The sequence below is a fragment of the Piliocolobus tephrosceles genome, chromosome 7, assembly GCF_002776525.5.
Source record: "Piliocolobus tephrosceles isolate RC106 chromosome 7, ASM277652v3, whole genome shotgun sequence".
NCBI classification, from domain to species: domain Eukaryota; kingdom Metazoa; phylum Chordata; class Mammalia; order Primates; family Cercopithecidae; genus Piliocolobus; species Piliocolobus tephrosceles.
This window is the reverse complement of record NC_045440.1, coordinates 122947215-122967997: the sequence shown is the minus strand read 5'-3', so window position 1 is coordinate 122967997 and position 20783 is coordinate 122947215.

Sequence of the window (20783 nt, the reverse complement as noted above, 5' to 3'; positions counted from 1 at the left end):
CTATCATAGCAAAACTAACAACAATTTGATGTTTGGCTAGTCCAGTCAACTTGATATAGTAGTGTCTTAGACTGCTGAAAAAGCTGAAAGCCTTAGTGTAACACAAATATTTGGATAAGCCTTCTCTATAGAAGCAGACCTTTTTTCCCTGGCATTTGAATATCAAATGGCTCTAAGAAAGAGCTCTAAAATCTATAAAGGAATAATGTGATGATTAGCATTAGGTGTCAACTTGATTGGATTAAGAGATGCCTAGATGGCTGGTCAAGTATTGTTTCTAGGTATGTCTGTGAGGATCCTGACAGAGGAGACTGATATTTGAGTTGGTGGACTGGAAGAGGAAGACACCCTCAATGTGAGTGGGCACTATCCAATCGGCTGCCAGTGCAACTAGAACAAAGGAGATGGAAGAAGGTGGAATAAGTTTGCTTGTGGAGTCTTCTGGCTCTCTTTCTTTTTCCGGTGCTGACTGCCTGCTTCTGCTTCTCCCATAGTTGGATATCGGACTCCAGTTTCTCTGGCCTTTGCACTCTGGGATTTGCAACGGTGGCTTCCTGGGCATTCTCGGGCCTTTGGCCACAGACTGAAGGCTGCACTGTTGGCTTCTCTGGTTTTGAGGCTTTTGGACTTGAACTGAGACACTACCAGTTTCTCACTTTCCGCAGCTTGCAGATGGCCTTTGGTGGAACTTCACCTTGTAATCACATGACCCAATTCTCCTTAATAAACTCCTTTATATGTATACATATATCCTATTGGTTCTGTCCCTCTGGAGAACCCCAATTCAAACGATAAACATATTCCTATATAAACAGCTGACTTCTAAGCCCCCACTCAAGCTACATTTCATTCTGTTGTCAGAGAAAGGGAACAGAATGAATTGTCTTATATTAGAATGCCTGAAGGTGGGTAGGGGGGAATTGGATGAGAATGTTGGACAGGAAAAGCAGCAGAGTTCTGAGTTCAAGAAAAAGAAGACTGAGCTGCATATTGAGACTAATTCTGGAACTGGCATAAGAATAATGTGAAAATGTTGGGGTCAGTGAACCGCTGTGAAGTCAGAGGTTACCTGGGACAACTGTGATAGAGTTGAGTAGTCAGTGGCAGAGGGGTTCAAGTTCAGTAGTATTAGTGCCATCACTGATGGCAGGGAGTGTTGTACTGCAATGATATTAATGATAGTTTTGGTTGTATTCAGATTATGTTTTGTCTCCTTTCACGGATGGAAGTCTAGAAGCCCAAGGCATATAGTTGAGTGCTGCTGATTAAGCTATCATCCTTGGTAATCTGAAATGAAATGTGCTTTAAAGGCAAGATGTTGGTGGACAGAGTAGTTGGTGCCTTAGAATAGAATAAAGAGCCCCAGGAATTTGAGAATTATGAGTTGGGGTGGGTATTATTTGTGGTCCTATCAGGAAACAGATGATACACCTAAATGAGGTTATTTGAGGAGAGATTAACAAAAGGCCCATTCACAATATTGTGGGCAGGTTAAGGGAAATCAACATGGAATGGTGAAGTATTTTAGGGATTTGAGCTACAAGATCCCTTATTGCTCTCTATGCTTGAAAGAGGAAGAAGAAGAAACAGTTACAAGAACCTAGAGAGCTGTTGCTGCAGCTATAGCTACAGAAGAGGGTTTTATTTTATTTTATTTTTTTATTTTTATTTCTTATACTTTAAGTTTTTGGGCACATGTGTACAACGTGCAGGTTCGTTACATATATACACATGTGCCATGTTGGTGTGTTGTACACATTAACTTGTCGTTTACATTAGGTATATCTCCTAATGCTATCCCTCCCCCCACCTCTGACTTCACGACAGGCCCCGGTGTGTGATGTTCCCCATCCTGTGTCCAAGTGTTTTCATTGTTCAATTCCCAGCTATGAGTGAGAAGAGGTGGTGTTTGGTTTTCTGTCCTTGTGATAGGTTGCTCAGAATGATGGTTTCCAGCTTCATCCATGTCCCTATAAATGACATGAACTCATCCTTTTTTATGGCTGCATAGTATTCCATGGTGTATATGTGTGACATTTTCTTAATGCAGTCTATCATTGATGGACGTTTGGGTTGGTTCCAAGTCTTTACTATTGTGAATAGTGCCACAATAAACATACGTGTGCCTGTGTCTTTATAGCAGCATGATTTATAATTCTTTGGGTATATACCCAGTAATGGGATGGCTGGGTCAAATGGTATTTCCAGTTCTAGATCCTTGAGGAATTGCCACACTGTCTTCCACGATGGTTGAACTAGTTTACAGTCCCACCAACAGTGTAAAAGCATTCCTATTTCTCCACAACCTCTCCAGCCCCTGTTGTTTCCTGACTTTTTAATGATTGCCATTCTAACTGGTGTGAGATGGTATCTCATTGTGCTTTTGATTTGCATTTCTCTGATGGCCAGAGATGATGAGCATTTTTTCATGTGCCTGTTGACGGCATAAATGTTTTCTTTTGAGAAGTGTGTGTTCATATACTTTGCCCACTTTTTGGTGGGGTTGTTTGATTCTTTTTCCTGTAAATTTGTTTGAGTTCTTTATAGATTCTGGATATTAGCCCTTTGTCAGATGGGTAGATTGTAAAAATTTTCTCCCATACTGTAGGTTGCCTGTTCACTCTGATGGTAATTTCTTTTGCTGTGCAGGAGCTCTTTAGTTTAATTAGATCTCATTTGTCAATTTTGGCTTTTGTTGCCATTGCTTTTGGTGTTTTAGTCATGAAGTCCTTGCCCATGCCTATGTCCTGCATGGTATTGCCTAGGTTTTCTTCCAGGGTTTTTATGGTTCTAGGTCTAACATTTAAGTCTTTAATCCACCTTGAATTAATTTTCGTATAAGGAGTAAGGAAAGGATCCAGTTTCAGCTTTCTACTTATGGCTAGCCAATTTTCCCAGCATCATTTATTAAATAGGGAATCCTTTCCCCATTTCTTGTTTTTGTCAGGTTTGTCAAAGAGCAGATGGCTGTAGATATGTGATATTAGTTCTGATTGCTCTGTTCTGTTCCATTGGTCTATATCTCTGTTTTGGTACCAGTACCATGCTGTTTTGGTTACTGTAGCCTTGTAGTGTAGTTTGAAGTCAGGTAGCGTGATGCTTCCAGCTTTGTTGTTTTGGCTTAGGATTGTCTTGGCAATGCAGGCTCTTTTTTGGTTCCATGTTAGCTTTAAAGTAGTTTTTTTTTTTCCAATTCTGTGAAGAAAGGCATTGGTAGCTTGACGGGGATTGCACTGAATCTATAAATTACCTTAGGCAATATGGCCATTTTCATGATATTGATTCTTCCTATCCATGAGCATGGAATGTTCTTTGATTTGTTTGTGTCCTCTTTTATTTCGTTGAGTAGTGGTTTGTAGTTCTCCTTGAAGAGGTCCTTCACATCCCTTGTAAGTTGGATTCCTAGGCATTTTAGTCTCTTTGAAGCAATTGTGAATGGGAGTTCACTCATGATTTGACTCTCTGTTTGTCTGTTATTTGTGTCTAGGAATGTTTGTGATTTTTGCACACTGATTTTTTATCCTGAGACTGCTGAAGTTGCTTATCAGCTTAAGGAGATTTTGGGCTGAGATGATGGGGTTTTCTAAATATACAATCATGTCATCTGCAAACAGGGACAATTTGACTTCCTCTTTTCCTAATTGAATACCCTTTATTTCTTTCTCCTACCTGATTGCCCTAGCCAGAACTTCCAACACTATGTTGAATAAGAGTGGTGAGAGAGGGCATCCCTGTCTTGTGCCAGTTTTCAAAGGGAATGCTTCCAATTTTTGCCCATTCAGTATGATATTTGCTGTGGGTTTGTCAAAAATAGCTCTTATTATTTTGAGATACATCCCATCAATACTGAATTTATTGAGAGTTTTTAGCATGAAGGGCTGTTGAATTTTGTCAAAGGCCTTTTCTGCTTCTATTGAGATAATCATGTGGTTTTTGTATTTGGTTCTGTTTATATGGTGGATTACGTTTATTGATTTGCATATGTTGAACCAGACTTGCATCCTAGAGATGAAACCAACTTAATCATGGTGGATAAACTTTTTGATGTGCTGCTGGATTCAGTTTGCCAGTATTTTATTGAGGATTTTTGCGTTGATGTTCATCAGGGATATTGGTCTAAAATTCTCTTTTTTTTGTTGTTGTGCTTCTGCCAGGCTTTGGTATCAGGATGATGCTGGCCTCATAAAATGAGTTAGGGAGGGTTCCCTCTTTTTCTATTGATTGGAATAGTTTCAGAAGGAATGGTACCAGCTCCTCTTTGTACCTCTGGTAGAATTCGGCTGTGAATCCATCTAGTCCTGTACTTTTTTTGGTTGATAGGCTATTAATTATTGCCTCAAGTTCAGAGCCTGCTATTGGTCTATTCAGGGATAAATCTTCTTCCTGGTTTAGTCTTGGGAGAGTGTATGTGTCCAGGAATTTATCCATTTCTTTTAGATTTTCTATGTTATTTGCGTAGAGGTGTTTATAGTATTTTGTGGTGGTAGTTTGTACTTCTGTGGGTAGTTTGTTTATAGTATTTTCTGATGGTAGTTTGTATTTCTGTGATGTCCCCTTTATCATTTTTTATTGCATCTATTTGATTCTTCTCTCTTTTCTTCTTTGTTAGTCTTGCTAATGGTCTATCAATTTTGTTGATCTTTTCAAAACACCAGTTCCCGGATTCATTGATTTTTTGAAGGGATTTTTGTGTCTCTATGTCCTTCAGTTCTGCTGTGGTCTTAGTTATTTCTTGCGTTCTGCTAGTTTTTGAATGTGTTTGCTCTTGCTTCTCTAGTTCTTTTCACTGTGATATTAGGGTATCAATTTTAGATCTTTCCTGCTTTCTCTTGTGGGCATTTAGTGCTATAAATTTCCCTCTACACACTGCTTTAAATGTGTCCCAGAGATTCTGGTATGTTGTGTCTTTGTTCTCACTGGTTTCAAAGAACATCTTTATTTCTGCTTTCATTTCATTATGTACCCAGTAGTCATTCAGGAGCAGGTTGTTTAGTTTCCATGTAGTTGTGCAATTTTGAGTGAGTTTCTTAATCCTGAGTTCTAGTTTGATTGCACTGTGGTCTGAGAGACAGTTTGTTATAATCTGTTCTTTTACATTTGCTGAGCAGTGCTTTACTTCCAACTATGTGGTCAATTTTAGATTAAGTGTGATGTGGTGCTGAAAAGAATGTATATTCTGTTGATTTGGGGTGGAGAGTTCTGTAGATGTCTATTAGGTCCACTTGGTGCAGAGATGAGTTCAATTCCTGGATATCCTTGTTAACTTTCTGTCTCATTGATCTGTCTAATGTTGACAGTGAAGTGTTAAAGTCTTCCATTATAATTGTGTGGGAATTTAAGTTTCTTTGCAGGTCTCTAAGGACTTGCTTTATGAATCTGGGTGCTCCTGTATTGGGTGCATATATATTTAGGATAGTTAGCTCTTCTTGTTGAATTGATCCCTTTACCATTATGTAATGGCCTTCTTTGTCTCTTTTGATCTTTGATGGTTTAAAGTCTGTTTTATCAGAGACTAGGATTGCAACCCCTACCTTTTTTTTTTTGTTTTCCATTTGCTTTGTAGATCTTCCTCCATCCCTGTATTTTGAACCTATGTGTGTCTCTGCATGTGAGATGGATCTCCTGAATACAGCACACTGATGGGTCTTGACTCTTCATCCAATTTACCCATCTGTGTCTTTTAATTGGAGCATTTAGCCCATTTACATTTAAGGTTAATATTGTTATGTGTGAATTTCATCCTGTCATTATGATGTTAGTTGGTTATTTTGCTCATTAGTTAATGCAGTTTCTTTCTAGCATCGGTGGTCTGTACAATTTTGCATGCTTTTGCAGTGGCTGGTACCGGTTGTTCCTTTTCATGTTTAGTGCTTCCTTCAGGGAGCTCTTTTAAGGCAGGCCTGGTGGTGACAAAATCTCTCAGCATTTGCTTGTCTGTAGAGGATTTTATTTCTCCTTCACTTATGAAGTTTAGTTTGACTGGATATGAAATTCTGGGTTCAAAATTCTTTTCTTTAAGAATGTTGAATATTGGCCCCCACTCTTCTGGCTTATAGAGTTTCTGCCGAGAGATCTTCTGTTAGTCTGATGGGCTATCCTTTGTTGGTAACCTGACCTTTCTCTCTGGCTGCCCTTAACATTTTTTCCTTCATTTCAACTTTGGTGAATCTGACAATTATATGTCTTGGAGTTGCTCTTCTTGAGGAATATCTTTGTGGCCTTCTCTGTATTTACTGAATTTGAATGTTGGCCTGCCTTCCTAGGTTGGGGAAGTTCTCCTGGATAACATCCTGAAGAGTGTTTTCCAACTTGGTTCCATTCTCCCCATCACTTTCAGGTACACCAGTCAGAAGTAGATTTGGTCTTTTCACATAGTACCATATTTCTTGGAGGCTTTGTTTGTTTCTTTTTGCTCTTTTTTCTCTAAACTTCTCTTCTTGCTTCATTTCATTCATTTGATCTTCAATCACTGATACCCACTTGATCGAATCGGCTAATGAAGCTTGTGCATCTATCATGTAGTTCCCTTGCCATGATTTTCAGCTCCATCAGGTCATTTAAGATCTTCTCTACTCTGTTTATTCTAGTTAGCCATTCGTCTAATCTTTTCTCAAGGTTTTTAGTTTCTTTGCGATGTGTTCGAACATCCTCCTTTAGCTTGGAGAAGTTTGTTTTTACTGATCATCTGAAGCCCTCTTCTCTCAACTCATCAAAGTCATTCTCCATCCAGCTTTGTTCCGTTGCTGGTGAGGAGCTGCGTTCCTTTGGAGGAGAAGAGGCGCTCTGATTTTTAGAATTTTCAGCTTTTCTGCTCTGGTTTCTTCCCATCTTTGTGGTTTTATCTACCTTTGGTCTTTGATGATGGTGACATACAGATGGGGTTTTGGTGTGGATGTCCTTTCTGTTTGTTAGTTTTCCTTCTAGCAGTCAGGACCCTTAGCTGCAGGTTTGTTGGAGTTTGCTGGAGGTCCACTCCAGACCCTGTTTGCCTGTGTATCACCAGTGGAGGCTGCAGAACAGCAAATATTGCAGAATGGCAAATGTTGTTGCCTGATCCTTTCTCTGGAAGCTTTGTCTCAGAGGGGCACCCGGCTGTATGAGGTGTCAGTCTGCCCCTACTGGAAGGTGTCTCCCAGTTAGGCTACTCAGGGGTCAGGGACCCACTTGAGTAGGTAGTCTGTCCATTCTCAGATCTCAAACCCCATGCTGGGAGAACCACTACTCTCTTCAAAGCTGTCAGACAGGGACATTTCAGTCTGCAGAAGTTTCTGTTGCCTTTTATTCAGCTATGCTCTGCCCCCAAGGTGGAGTCTACAGAGGCATGTGGGCCTCCTTGAGCTGCAGTGGGCTCCATGCAGTTCGAGCTTCCCAGCCGCTTTGTTCACCTACTCAAGCCTCAGCAATAGTGGATGCCCCTTCCCCAGCCTTGCTGCTGCCTTGCAGTCCAATCTCAGACTGCTGTGCTAGCAGTGAGCAAGGCTACGTGGGCATGGGATCCTCTGAGCCAGGTGCAGGATATAATCTCCTGGTGTGCTGTTTGCTAAGACCATTAGAAAAGCACAGTATTAGGGTGGGAGTATCACGATTTTCCAGGTACCGTCTGTCATGGCTTCCCTTGGCTAGGAAAGGGAATTCCCTGATCCTTTGTACCTCCCAGGTGAGGCAATGCCCCGCCCTTCTTTGGCTCATGCTCCATGGGCTGCACCCACTGCTAACAGGCCCCAGTGAGATGAACCCAGTACCTCAGTTGGAAATGCAGAAATCACTCATCCTCTGCATCGCTCATGCTGGGAGCTGTAGACTGGAGCTGTTCCTATTTGGCCATCTTGGAATCTCCCCAGAAGAGGGTTTTAAAACAGAAGTTGTGGACTTTGGCAACCAGCCACTGCTAACTTACTTCCTGGCAGCAAGGGGCCAGGAAGTCAATGCCTCTTTGTCCTTATCTGATCGCCACCTAGTACATCCCACTGTTTGGACTTAACCTGATGCTGGAAGGTTAAGGTCACTTGGTTGATGCAGGTCAGGGAGGTCAGACTTCTGGGGCAAAGAACAAGTTAGAAAAGAACTGAGTGTAGATCAAGATGGGAAAATGCAACTATCCATCATAGGATGACTACTTCTAATGGTGCTAGGTAGCTTTAAAGAGATTGCCTACTCAAATTCCTACATTCTTGGCTCAAGGAACAGCCTGAAATAGAAGTATTTTCTCTGACTATAGAAAAACAATATCTTTTATCTCGAATCCTTTGTGCTAAAGTAGCCAAAAATCAAACAAATAGTTTAATTCTGTTGTTTGCCAAATTATAATCAGTTTAATTCAGTCTCATTAGCCTTTTCCCGAAGTTGGGACAGTGAAATGGGATAAGACTCCATGGATTCGAATGGGAATATGTGGAAGAATTCAGTCTCTAAACTCATAACCCCATTGAGCCCCTATAGCCAACTGAAATAGCTCTTCCATTTTTAATTAAATGGTGGAACCTTGCTAGAAAATTCTGTTACTAATTCTCTAATTCTTCCAAGGGAAAGCCAATCCTTATTTTCTCCTCTCTCCATCAACATCATTGACTCTGAATCTAGAGTTTGCTCCTAAATTTGAGAGGAGAAATCTTATTACTTTTAAATTTTTATAGGTTTAGGGGGCAAAAGTACAATTTTGTTACATGGAGGTATTGCATAGTGGTGAAGTGTGGGCTTTTAGAGTAATCATTACCTTAGTGTACATTGTACTCTTTAGGTAATTTCTCATCCTTCACCCCTCGCCCATCCTCCTACCTTTCTGAGTCTCCAATGTCTATCATTCTACTCTATGCTTATATGTAGACATAATTTAGCTCCCACTTATAAGTGAGAACACTTCATATTTGACTTTCTGTTTCTGAGTCATTTCATTTAAGGAAGAGAAAAAAACTTGTATCCGAAAGTATTCTAAGCCTTCACTAATTTATGTGGACAAAAAAAATCTAAAATATGTGGAGGAATGAATTCCAAGGGTGTTAGATCAAGAATGGAAGAAGCTAATTTTATTTTAGGCTGAATTTATTGACATGGGTTTATTTTCTGGTTATTTTGGGTTCAATGCAAAAGATGGAACCATTGGGAGTGGTTCTAATTATCTTTTGACTTGGTTGATTGAAATCTGGACCTACATGAACAGAATGTCAGTTTCATGTAGTCATGGAATCTAAAGACTTTTAGGGATACAAAGGTTTAAATGAATTAATCATGTATGACTCAGTCACCCATTGTCTAATCAGGGTCTCCCTAAGGGCTCAGAAGATATTTCATGAAGACCTTGAGCAAGGTGGGTGGGAACATCTTTAACAGTTCTCAAGTGGTCATTCTCTTTAAGATGAGAATACTGACATGCATCTTCATAAAGATGCATGGAAATAAGCTTCCTAATTTCTGTGCAGATGGGGGACTCCTGGGATGGCAGAAACCAAGTAGTATCACTCAGCAAGGCTGTTGTTACCCAAATAGGCTGTAGGACTGGTACAGTCACCTTCCATGGGCCCTGATTGATCATGAAGTCTGATGACCAAGGTCCTACTTGATGTGGACAACCAAAAAACTGGTAAAGACTGAACTGGTAATTTCCACACTGGAGTCAGTAAGGAGTCCCACAGTTCCTAGGTAGAAGGGAAGGAAAAAAAACCCTGCGAGAAGACTGTAATAACAATCCAAGAACATCCACTCTATGTCTTCCTTCTAGATTTCCCTGAAGGGTCCCTAATTATTTGCCAAAATCACTTTGTGTTTACACTGTTTGTGGAGTCCAAGATTCTGGCTGTGGAATAACTAATTTCTGGAGAATCAGAATGCCAGTGTGGTACTTACACAGCTTTGATAAGTCCACCATAGCACAGGAGCATTGGGAATTTGAACTATTGTCATGTTTTATTATTTGTTATACCAATTTTCTGACTGAATAGATAGAACAAATATCTTCAAGAATGTGAGAAATCCTCACAATGTCTTCCTGGCTCACAGAATGAAGACTATTAGGATAGAAGATACTGGAATTCAACCTTCCTAGTGAAATGGAAAAGAGTTAATAGCATCCAAAGGGAACTGGAGGGATTTGTGTCACCATCAATGACTTGAATGAAATGGGGTGGTGATTACTATCAAATTCCCATTTATTTCTGCAGTTTGGCAGATGAAGAAGATGGATGACTTGGGGGAGAGTGTCATGGATGATTGCTTTATAGTGTGTAGTCTCCTTATCAGAGAAAATTAGCATACCTTCTGATACCAGTTGAGAAGCTATTGATTTAATCACTGCTTTCCTCTGTGTCCCAATGAGCAGAAAACTCCAGGTACAATTTACTTTAATGTGAAAAAATCATCAGAGGATTCTATAAAATTTTGGCTCTGGGCTATAATTTAGACTGTAGGGATCATGACCATCTTAGGATATTTTGCTGGTCCAAGACATTAAGGACATGAGGCTGATAAGACCCAGAAAGCAGAAGAAGGTATTCATATGTCTGGTGTTTAGTGAAACATACGTGGATGGTGATAAATCCAAAGAATGTACAGGGTTATTCCACTGCAGTAAAGTAGCGAGGGATTCAGTGACATAGGGAATGTCATAAAGAATGACTATTATAATCCTTTAAAACTGAATGACAAGTGGGTCCTATGCCTCTAAGGAAGAGACAAAGAAGCTTGGCGGGCTTCTTTGTATTTGGAAGAAATACAGATCCCATCTGGGTGTGCTGCTCCATTTTATTTGATGGGTGACTCAGAAGGCTAACATGTTGATGTAGGATCTAAAGTCTTTCTAGCTGATCCAGAATGTAGGGCAAGCAATAATATTATTCAGTGCATTCGAATGTTAACTCCATGAAAGTGATAGATACTTCATCTCCATCTTATTCATCAATGACTCTCCAGAGTTGGACATGCAAATAAATATTTGTTGAACGAATAAGTAACTCAGCAGCTTCAATGGTACCCAACTGTCTGGGGTAGAGTTAGATATTCTGTGTAGTCTGGGATTGTGGTAAGGCTTCACAAAATATAACCTAGTGAAGGCCCTTATTTTGACAGAAATTATGCCCTCTTGAGAAAGTAACTTTGAGAAAAGTCCTTGGTTTGCCTATAAGCTTCAGTACATTATGTCCTGAACTGATTGCTATCTGATATATTAAGCTATGAATTTGAGAGTTAATGAGAGCTCTTAACATATACTGAACCTCATTTATTCCAAGACTACATGTTTCACATTTGGACATCTCTAAAATGTGTTTATACGTATATCTATTATATATCTATAATTCATGACACACTAGTTTATTTGGAAGCATTTTTTTTCCCCTGGGAGGAATGTGAAGTGATGCCATCTCTTACAATTGAGGAGATAGGTGTTATTATTATTATTCCAATTTAAAAATGAGGAAACAGACGTAGTAACTTGCTCAGAAGTCACATTTGCTAGTAAGTGATAGAGTACGGGTCCAAACCTAGGCAGTCTGGCTTCAAAAGCTGGCTCTTAGCCATTGCGCTGTATATCTCTTAGAAAGTTTAAAGAGGAAATATATTATTCCATATCTTAAAAATTGATATAGTGGGGGAGTTTATATATGAGGGAGTTCTCTACACGCTCTACTCAATTTTGCTGTGAACATAAGACTGCTCTAAAAAATAAAGTTTGTTAATTTGAAGATTGATCCAATGTATCTAACAATAGTTGTATGCATTGCAAGTTTTTAATGAAAGACTTCCTTTACCAAGAAGGCTTTTAATCCAGAACTCAAGATGTTAGAGAATCTTTTCCTAATTCATCCTGATGCTTATAAACTGACTCATGTGTAAGATGTTATGATGCTTCTTGGGGTTGGGGTTAGGGATGGACTCCATACATGGGCTTAACATGATCGGCCACTTCACCATTGATGAGCTAGCAGCCACCACTAACAAATTTGTTGGCATTAAAGATCATCCGTGAGTCCTGATGGAAGATTGATTAAAATGGACCCATCTTCATAGAGAAGGTATGATTTGTCCTCACTGCATTTTGCCAGAGCTACCATTTATGAACCTATGAATGCCCTAAACAATGTTACAGCATCTCCAACAATATTGTTTCTTATCAAGGAACTCACTTAGTGTAAAGATGTTAGAGAATGGACTGATGCTTGAGAAATTTTACTGGCCATATCTTATTATTTTATTTTATTTTTTGAGATGGAGTTTCGCTCTTGTTGCCCAGGCTGGAGTGCAATGGCACCATCTCGACTCACGGCAACCTCTGCCTCCAGGGTGCAAGCGATTCTCCTGCCTCAGCCTCCAGAGTAGCTAGGATTACAGGCATGTGCCACCACGCCTGGCTAATTTTGTATTTTTTAGTAGAGACAGGGTTTCTCCACATTGGTCAGGCTGGTCTGGAACTCCTGACCTCAGGTGATCCTCCTGCCTCGGGCTCCCAAAGTGCTTGGATTACAGGCATGAGCCACTGTGCCCGGCCTACTGGCCGTATCTTACCTTTTCATATCAGTAGTCCTTATTGAACAGTGGATCATCCTATGAAGTCTCAGCTCTGCCTGTAGAAGGGAAAGACTATAGTGTGAGTTTGGACTTTAGCATCCTGAAGAATGAAGGTTTAGGTTACCCCACTGGATAAAGAATACTAATTAGCTGAAGTGCTTGTTCAAGACAAAGTTAATATAGAACAGGAAGAAGAGGAAGAAGATCATAAATACCAGCTATGATGGACACTGTGATACACCAGCTAGATTACCCCTCATTGAATGAATTGTTGCCCCAGCTTATGGGAGACTGTCTGCAGAGACCCTTTAGTTTTCAACCTCTTCAGAGATTGACTCAGCTATAGAGAGCTGCCTCACTCAACTTCATGCCCCTTCATGGGGTGACCCACGTTCAGTAATGGATCAATGTGGGGATTTAAAGACCTGGTCATCTCAGCCCAAATGGAGTCAACTCTGAGGGGTCATTCTAGCTCTCAAGGTCCCCACAGCACTGACGAGGGCTGTTGGGTCAGCATTTCAGCTTGCCTTTTTCCTTTGTCTACTCTGCTCCCTTCACTACCCTTCTATAGGAGTTGATCCCAAGAGCTCTCCTAAATAAATATCCTGCAAGCTAAATCGCATCTCAGAATCTACTTTCCAAAGAACCTAACCTGTAACCATAGTTGTAGCCTCATATCAGTTACCAATGAGAAATATGGCCTCAAATCATGTTTCTTTTCTTAATGTAGTGTGTGTGTGTGTGTGTGTGTGTGTGTGTGTGTGTGTATGTGTGTGTGTATATGTACTTTCTTTCCTTTTCTGCTATCTGGCTCTATCCCATGTTTATATGTATGCACAATATTATGTGTTGTTAGGGCTGACTTCATTTGGCAGGATACCAGGGAGGAGAATAGACATCATATCTGGAGCTGGCTCCGATGCCAGTTGAGGCTTTCTTTTGCCTCCCATTCAGGAGATGGTGACTTTTTGGTTGTCCTGAGGATGGTTTCATTGCATTAGACAGTAGCGATGTTTTTGGAAATGGTAAGAAGAAAAGATGGATCCTAGAGGTTGTTAGCAAAAGTGATGGGCTATAATGGATGTTGGTCATTTTGGCTGCGCAGAATTTAAAAACATCCTTTGTGTTTTGGGGCAAGTCCTAAGATAGGTGGGGGGTTATTCTCTCTACAGAAAGTGAAAGGAGTGAGTCATTCTATCCCTAGCTCAGTAGCTGAGGCATCGTCATGTGAACCATGGCTAGTCAACCACATTCCCTAGTGTCTACTTTGAATGTAGAAGGAATGATGCAAGTGGCACGGTCAGTTAAAAGTTATTCATGGAGGCTGTGGCAAAGTCATAAGTCCTTGTCATTATAGCAAGAAGCTGATGGCTGAAGATCACCAGTGGTGTTCTAGGCAGACCGTTTTTAGGAAGGACCTTGGCTGAGAGTCCCTCAGTTCCTGCCAAGGCTGGTTGTCACAGTTTCCTGCCAGTTCTGTAAGGTATCCAATACCTGTGTAGTTTATTCCTTTTCTGCATAAGGTAGCCAGAGTCTGTCTCCACAATTTGTATTCCAAACCTTAGTTAGTCTACAAATACCCCAGGATACTAATAAGTGTGAGCAGCATAGATATCTGATGGGGTTGAAGAAGAGTTCAGGTACTTGAATTTCCGGGCAAATAGGTGCAAGGTAGCTGGAAGCAAAGGCAAATGAGCACCCCTTGACTACTGGAAAAAAAAAAAAAAAAAAGCAACCCTGATGAAATACGTTCCTGTTGTTTTCCCTAGGAAGCCTGGGTCTTTGCAATGACAGAAACGACTCTGGGATAGCCAAGCAAATATAAGCAGCAGAAACTTATCATTATTCTATGACCCTAACTTTCTTCCTTGTAGTATTTACTCCTTGTTTTTCACATTTACTTGTGACTCCAGGACATATTTTCTTGGCAGGAGCACATCCCAGATATTCCCACTGCCTGAAGATGAACACAAATCTGATTTTATTAATAAGTGATTACTAGCAAATCAAGAAATAGCTGTATCATAGACTTGGACTGCTCACGTAATAAGTGGTCCATGACCATGCTCCAATTCCGCAGCAGCTATAAAACTGTCAGAAACAAAGAAACTTGTTAATCAGAAATGACAGAGCTGTAGACCTTGTCCCCATCAGAGCAGTTCTCCAATTTATTTATTTAGGTGCATTCTTAAAACTACATGCCAGATCTGTGAATATTGCAGCAATGGCAATTAAAGAGGTTGCTTGGCAAACCCCAACATACTGCCAAGGCAGCCACAAGCTGTTACACATTCCTTCCTGATGCTTATAACATTTTCATTTCAACATGTAAGTAATATATCTCCTCTTATTTAAGTGGCAGATGTTAGAGAGCTTTATGTTTGTTCAGGTAAACCCATAAAAGAGGAAGGTTAACTCATAGCATCTGGAAGGTAGGGAATAGGTTAATCACTTAGGAGCCAGGAAAGGGTTGAGAAAGGAAGTCTGAGCTGTTAAGACCACCCTAGGGACCAAGAATGAACAGAACAGGGCTTCCCTTGAAGTCTGGAGTTGGGGCACTGCTAGCAAAACACCAACATTCCCTTCCAACTAGGAAGGCAGCAGGTATATCATGGTTACCTGGGAAATCACTCATTAGAGGGGCATAATTATAATAGTGGCTTGGATCTCACAAACATCTGAACTCTGATTCTGAAAGCCTAGGCTGTTTTTACTACACTCTAGAGATGGAGACCTTCAAAAAAGATCTGCCAATGAGAGAGATGTGTTTGTTTGCCCAGGGCTTGTCCCTGTGTCCCTTGGAGGTTAACAACAACCAGCATATCCCTGGGTACCACTGTCAGATTCAGAACCTCAGGCTCTCCTGAAATTTGATCCAGCCCAGTGTGGGATCTTTCATATTCTGTTCTTTGGCCTCACGGTTTACATAAAGCACTACATAAATCTAGTTTACCCTGGAACGAGTTCTAAGAGAAAGCGTATTACTTTACATGCATGGGGAAGAGAAGATAAGGGAGTTAGGTTTGAACCAAAGTTTGTTTTGTCATAAGGGCCTTTGTCACGTGGTATTTTAAAAGAACCCAAACAACCAAACCACTGACTTGAAGAGTGGTTTTAAAGACATACGGTTTGAATCACCCCTGTTCCATAGGGCAACTGAAATAGGAGCTGAAAATGACCTGCTTGTCGATCTTACCCTTCCGGAGACAGTTCAGTACAGATGGTTCCCTGTAGACTGGGCTTGCCTTATTCCTACTGGGTTTGATGAACTAAGCGCCAGGGCACCCCTCATTTTCCTCCTAGATGTGTCAGTCACCTAACAGTTCTTACTGCCTGGAAATTTTCCTGACCCAAAGCCAAAGTGTTCCTCTGTTCCATTTCATCTCATTACTCTTTTTATACTTTTGGGCCTCTGAGTCATTCTTTTGTATCTAGAAGTTTCCACTCTTTCCAAAGATGGCAGGCTTAAGGTCTTCTTCCATTGGAGTTTCCCCAGTGCCTGGGCTTTTCCGAGTGGGCATTGGTACTTCGTCTTCTTCCAAGATGGGGAACCTCTAGAATGATCCCAGAGTCAGGTACCCAAGGGTGAGCTTGGGAGGTGGCAGGGAGGTTAACTGAGTTTTCCCCATGACTTCTCCTCACAATAAATATTTTTTTAAAAAAATTTTCACTGCTAGATATGAGATGTACATATTTTAGGGGTAAATGGATAATTTGATACATCCATATAATCAAATAAGAGTAACTGGAATAATAATCAAATAAGAGTAACTGGAATATCCATCATCTTAAATATTTATCTTTTCTTTATGCTAGAAATGTACAAACTATTCTTTCTAGGTATTTTGAAATGTACAACTAATGTTAACTATTGTCATTCTATGGATCTATCTAATACCAAGTCTTTTAATGACTGAGAAGAGTGAACATATATCTCAGAGGGATTTGCACTGTGGTCCAAAGTGATCTGAGATTTCCTTGACATTGCCCATTTTGTCTTAAATATTCACATCTTCAATGAATCTGTATTTGTTTTAATATGAAACTATTTTAAACACTAACGAATTAAGTTATTCAACCCTTTGCTTTGCCCTCCCCCCAACCTGCAACCCCAGTCCTGTGAAATCCTCAAATAAAATTTTCACTGCAGAAATATGCTTTATGCTGAGACTGTGACCTCAAATACCTTCAACATTCTAATAATAGTATGAATTCCAGTTCAAGAAGTATGAATCTAAGAAATATAAAGTGCCTATGAAAGTAAGGTGAGAGTGAATAATCTAGAATAAAGGAAGGGGTGACAGAGTACAGGTAATAGAAAATGGGCACATTGTTTTTGGGCAGATTAGGGTCTTGAATTTTACAGATTCAGGAAGAGTTATTTAACATCTATGATATTCAGCTTCTGCAGTGAGAAAAATAAGCAAAACAGACCTCATTTTGAGGTTTTTAAAGAGAGAATTTGTGGAAATACCTAGCACAGTGTTTAGTATAGTTGGTGTCAAATAAACATTGTCTTTTTACGTGCGGGTGAGGGGAAGGCTCTGGAGGAGGTAGAGAAGAAAGTTATTCAAGCTTCCTTCTGAGTCATTTATCTTCCTGCCATTACCTTTTCCAGCCCCACTCATTTGCTGGAACAGAAAACTTTCAGCTCAAAGACAGCCCTCACTTACTGTCTGAGCCAGTCCTGGCCAATTGGGCTATATTTCAAGAGCCCTCCCCTTCCCACTAGAAAGAACTTGGAATTACTATTGTGCTGGGGGTGGGCCATGGGTATGTGCCCACTTGCTGAGCTTCGCTTTTCCTCTTTAACCTCCATCTTCTGACTGAGATTTGGCCTTAATATCCTGAGTGCAGTTTACTTACTTTGCTGAGACCAAAAGCCTTCTGTCAATACCACATCTGTCCAGCTTGACTCAGCATTGCATAACGTTCATTAACCTCTTCTCACGAGCACTGAATCCAAGTGATGGTCTGGTGTTTAGTGTGTCTGCTTTATCAGCCCACTGCCTGAATGCCCTTCATGAGCTTGGGGTCTCCAGCATCTGCGTAACATTAACCTCTTCTCATGAGTACCAAGCCAAAATTGATGGGTCTTTGCTCTTTATGCATTTTTTAAAAATGCAGTGCCTGAACCCTCTTCTGATGTTTGAAAATCCTTCTTTACATGAGGAAGTCTGAAAGGCCAGATGTTGATAGTTAGAATGTGGGCACCAGTGTGTGCTTGGCCAACAGATGCTCATGCTCAAGTCTGTAAATTTGAAACCAGTGATGTAGAGTGGCAAGGGATAGGCCAGAATTCATTCCCTCTGAGAAGTTACATAAGCTGGAACTTGACTAATTCTCCTTCACCTGGCAACCCAGAAGTGCCTGAAATTCTAGGTTTTGCCTTCAACGACATGACATAACAAATAGATCATGAGATTCAGAATTAGACATAGAGTTGACCCTTGATCTTGCACTTACTAGCTGTGTAATTTGGGGTAGGAAGTTTAAACTCCCTGTGTTTCAGCATCATCATCTGTAAAGTAGAAATAAGAGTGGTTTCATAGCCTTGTATGTATCAAATGAGACAGTGTAGGTAATTTTCTTTTGCAAAGCCAAAAAAACGTGCCAGATTAACATGACGATGGCTATCGTCATTTATTTGTTATACCTTTCGTTTTTGTTGCTGTTATTTATGAAAACACTTTTTCCTTTGAGGATAACACTTTAGCTGTGTCAATCATTTGCATTTAAAGTGAATGAAGAAATTAAAGTAAGGGGGAAGAGATGACTGAAGAAGGGTGCTGGGAAGTGGAAATGGTAGACTGTGCTAAGAAAGAGAAAAATAGGCCACCTAGGAGGCTTAACATGTACTTTTTCCTCCTCAAAACACTAGCTAGGCTTGGTTCTTCCAAATCTTCCATGTGCCTACTAGGTTTCTTTTCTTTTTCTTAACAAGGAAATGTGAAAAATGTAAATTTTCATTCAATAAAATATGTATTTATTGAGGTGGGGGCACCCGGTGTTTCCTGGGGTCAGAAGAGATACTCAATCCAGACTGCTTCTATAACAGGATCTTGGTTGAGGTTCTGGATGTCGAACCTCTATTTGCTATTTCTGCACATTTTTGAGCTTGTTATTTGGTCCTTCTTGTCACTTTCCTGATCTGGTCTATGCCCTTCCACAAGTTCCTTTAAGCTTTAGGTAACGAGTCCTTTTGGATGTTTGCATACAAGGACCCTGACTCAACAAATCCTGCTTTAATCCAGGCTGACCAGCCTCAATCATGATGCTGCCACCTGCTGGATTCATTGTTTAATGTCCATATCTTAGGCAAGATCATGACCCCCATGAAGCAGAGACTATACTGTTCTTTGGGATAAGCACTATGATGCGTCTGCCAAATCTCCTGTTAATGAAGTACTCGTTTCCCCAGATGCAAGGGGTGCTGTTGGTAGGTGGCCTTCAGCGGCCAGCGCCTTCAATGTGATTGTCTCATCAGCAGAGAGGCACCTTGCCCAACACCACATCCCAGGGTGGTCCCATCAATGTGACCATCTCAGCTCAACAGGGGAGAACTCTAAGGACCCTCCTAGCTCCAGAGCTTCCTGTGGGGTTTGCTGAAGCTGTCCTTGGACGCGCACTGCAGTTTGACCCTTTCTTCTGCTTGATCCTGCTTTTATCCTCTCCTTTTATCACATTACTGACCTTAATAAATCCCTTTAAAAACACTTCCTGCGTGCTGACCTCCATCTTAGAGTTGACTTCCTGGAAAACCTATTGATAACAGTCTTTTTGATAACCAAGTTTTTAGGACCTAGCCTAGTTTCACATAAAGACCGAGTGCAGGTATCTATTTGTTGAATAACTAGGAGATTCCTTTTATCAATGGAGAGGCCATCCTTCTCTGACCCAAGACTGATCTCTGCTTCTTTGAATCTCACGTCCTCCTACCTCCTCTTGCCTAGCTATGAAGATCTTCACCTTCGTCCTCTTTCTTACATTTACCCAGTCAGTCCTTAATAGGGGAACATCGCAAGGCTTTGTCTTGGGCTTTCTTCACTAGGTCAGATTCCGTGGACTGTGAGCAACAAAGGCGCATTGACAAGTCTGTTTGTGAGATTCCCGACACCTTTCACAGTGTTGCCACTTAGTAGGTATTCAATAAATGTATATTTTATGGAATAAAAGTCCAGATCTTCTACATTTCATTGTTAGGGAAAATAAAGCAAACCTAGTAGCAGCATGGAAGAGACAGGAGGACCAAGCCTAGCAAGTGCTTTGAGGAGGAGAAAGTTTATGTTAAGTCTCCTAGGTAAACTATTTTTCTTTCTTAGCGTGTTCTGCCATTTCCATTCCTCAGTGCAGTTCTTCAGTCATCTCTTTCCCCTTACTTTTATTATTCATTCACATTAAAATGCAAATAATTGACATGGCTAAAGTGCTGTTTTTATTATTATTATTGGCACAGAGTCTCACTGGAGTGCAGTGGTGCCATCTTGGCTCACTGCAGCCTCGACCTCCTGGTCTCAAGCAATCCTCCTGCCTCAGCTGTGCAAGTAGCTGGCACTACAGGTGTGTGCCACCATGCCTGGCTAATTGTTTTGTAGACACAGGGTTTCACCATGTTGCCCAGGCTGGTTTTGGCCTCCTGAAATCAAGTGATCTGCCTGCCTCAGCTTCCCAAAGTGCTAGAATTGCAGATGTGAGCCATCGTACCTGGCCTAAAGTGCTATTCTTGAAGGAAAAAGTGTTTTCATTGATACTAGCAAGACAAATGAAAGGCAGGACAAATGATGATAACCATCATCTTGTTAATCACGCAATTTTGTTTGGCTTTGCAAAGGAGAACTATCTACATTGTCTCATGTAATACAATGCTATACAAACATTCTTATTGTTTCTACTTTATGGATGATGACACTGAAACTCACGGAGTTTACCCTTCCTACCCCATGTTATACAGCTTGTGAATGGAAGAGTCAGGGTCAAATCTGTATCTGTTTCTTTCTGTATCTTATGCTCTTTTATGTCATGTTGCTGACGGCAAAACCTAGAATTTCAGGCACCTGTGGGTTGCCAGATAAAAGACAATTAGTCAAGTTCTAACTTATGTCACTTCTCAGTAATACCTGTCCTGCTTACCAAATCTGAAACCTAGTTTCTTTCTGTGATGGCTATTGAAAGGGTAAAGCCCCTCAATACTCCTGCCCAGCTGTTTAGCCTTGCCTAAAAGAGTTCCTGGTTGAGGCCGGGTGCGGTGGCTCAAGCCTGTAATCCTGGCACTTTGGGAGGCCGAGACG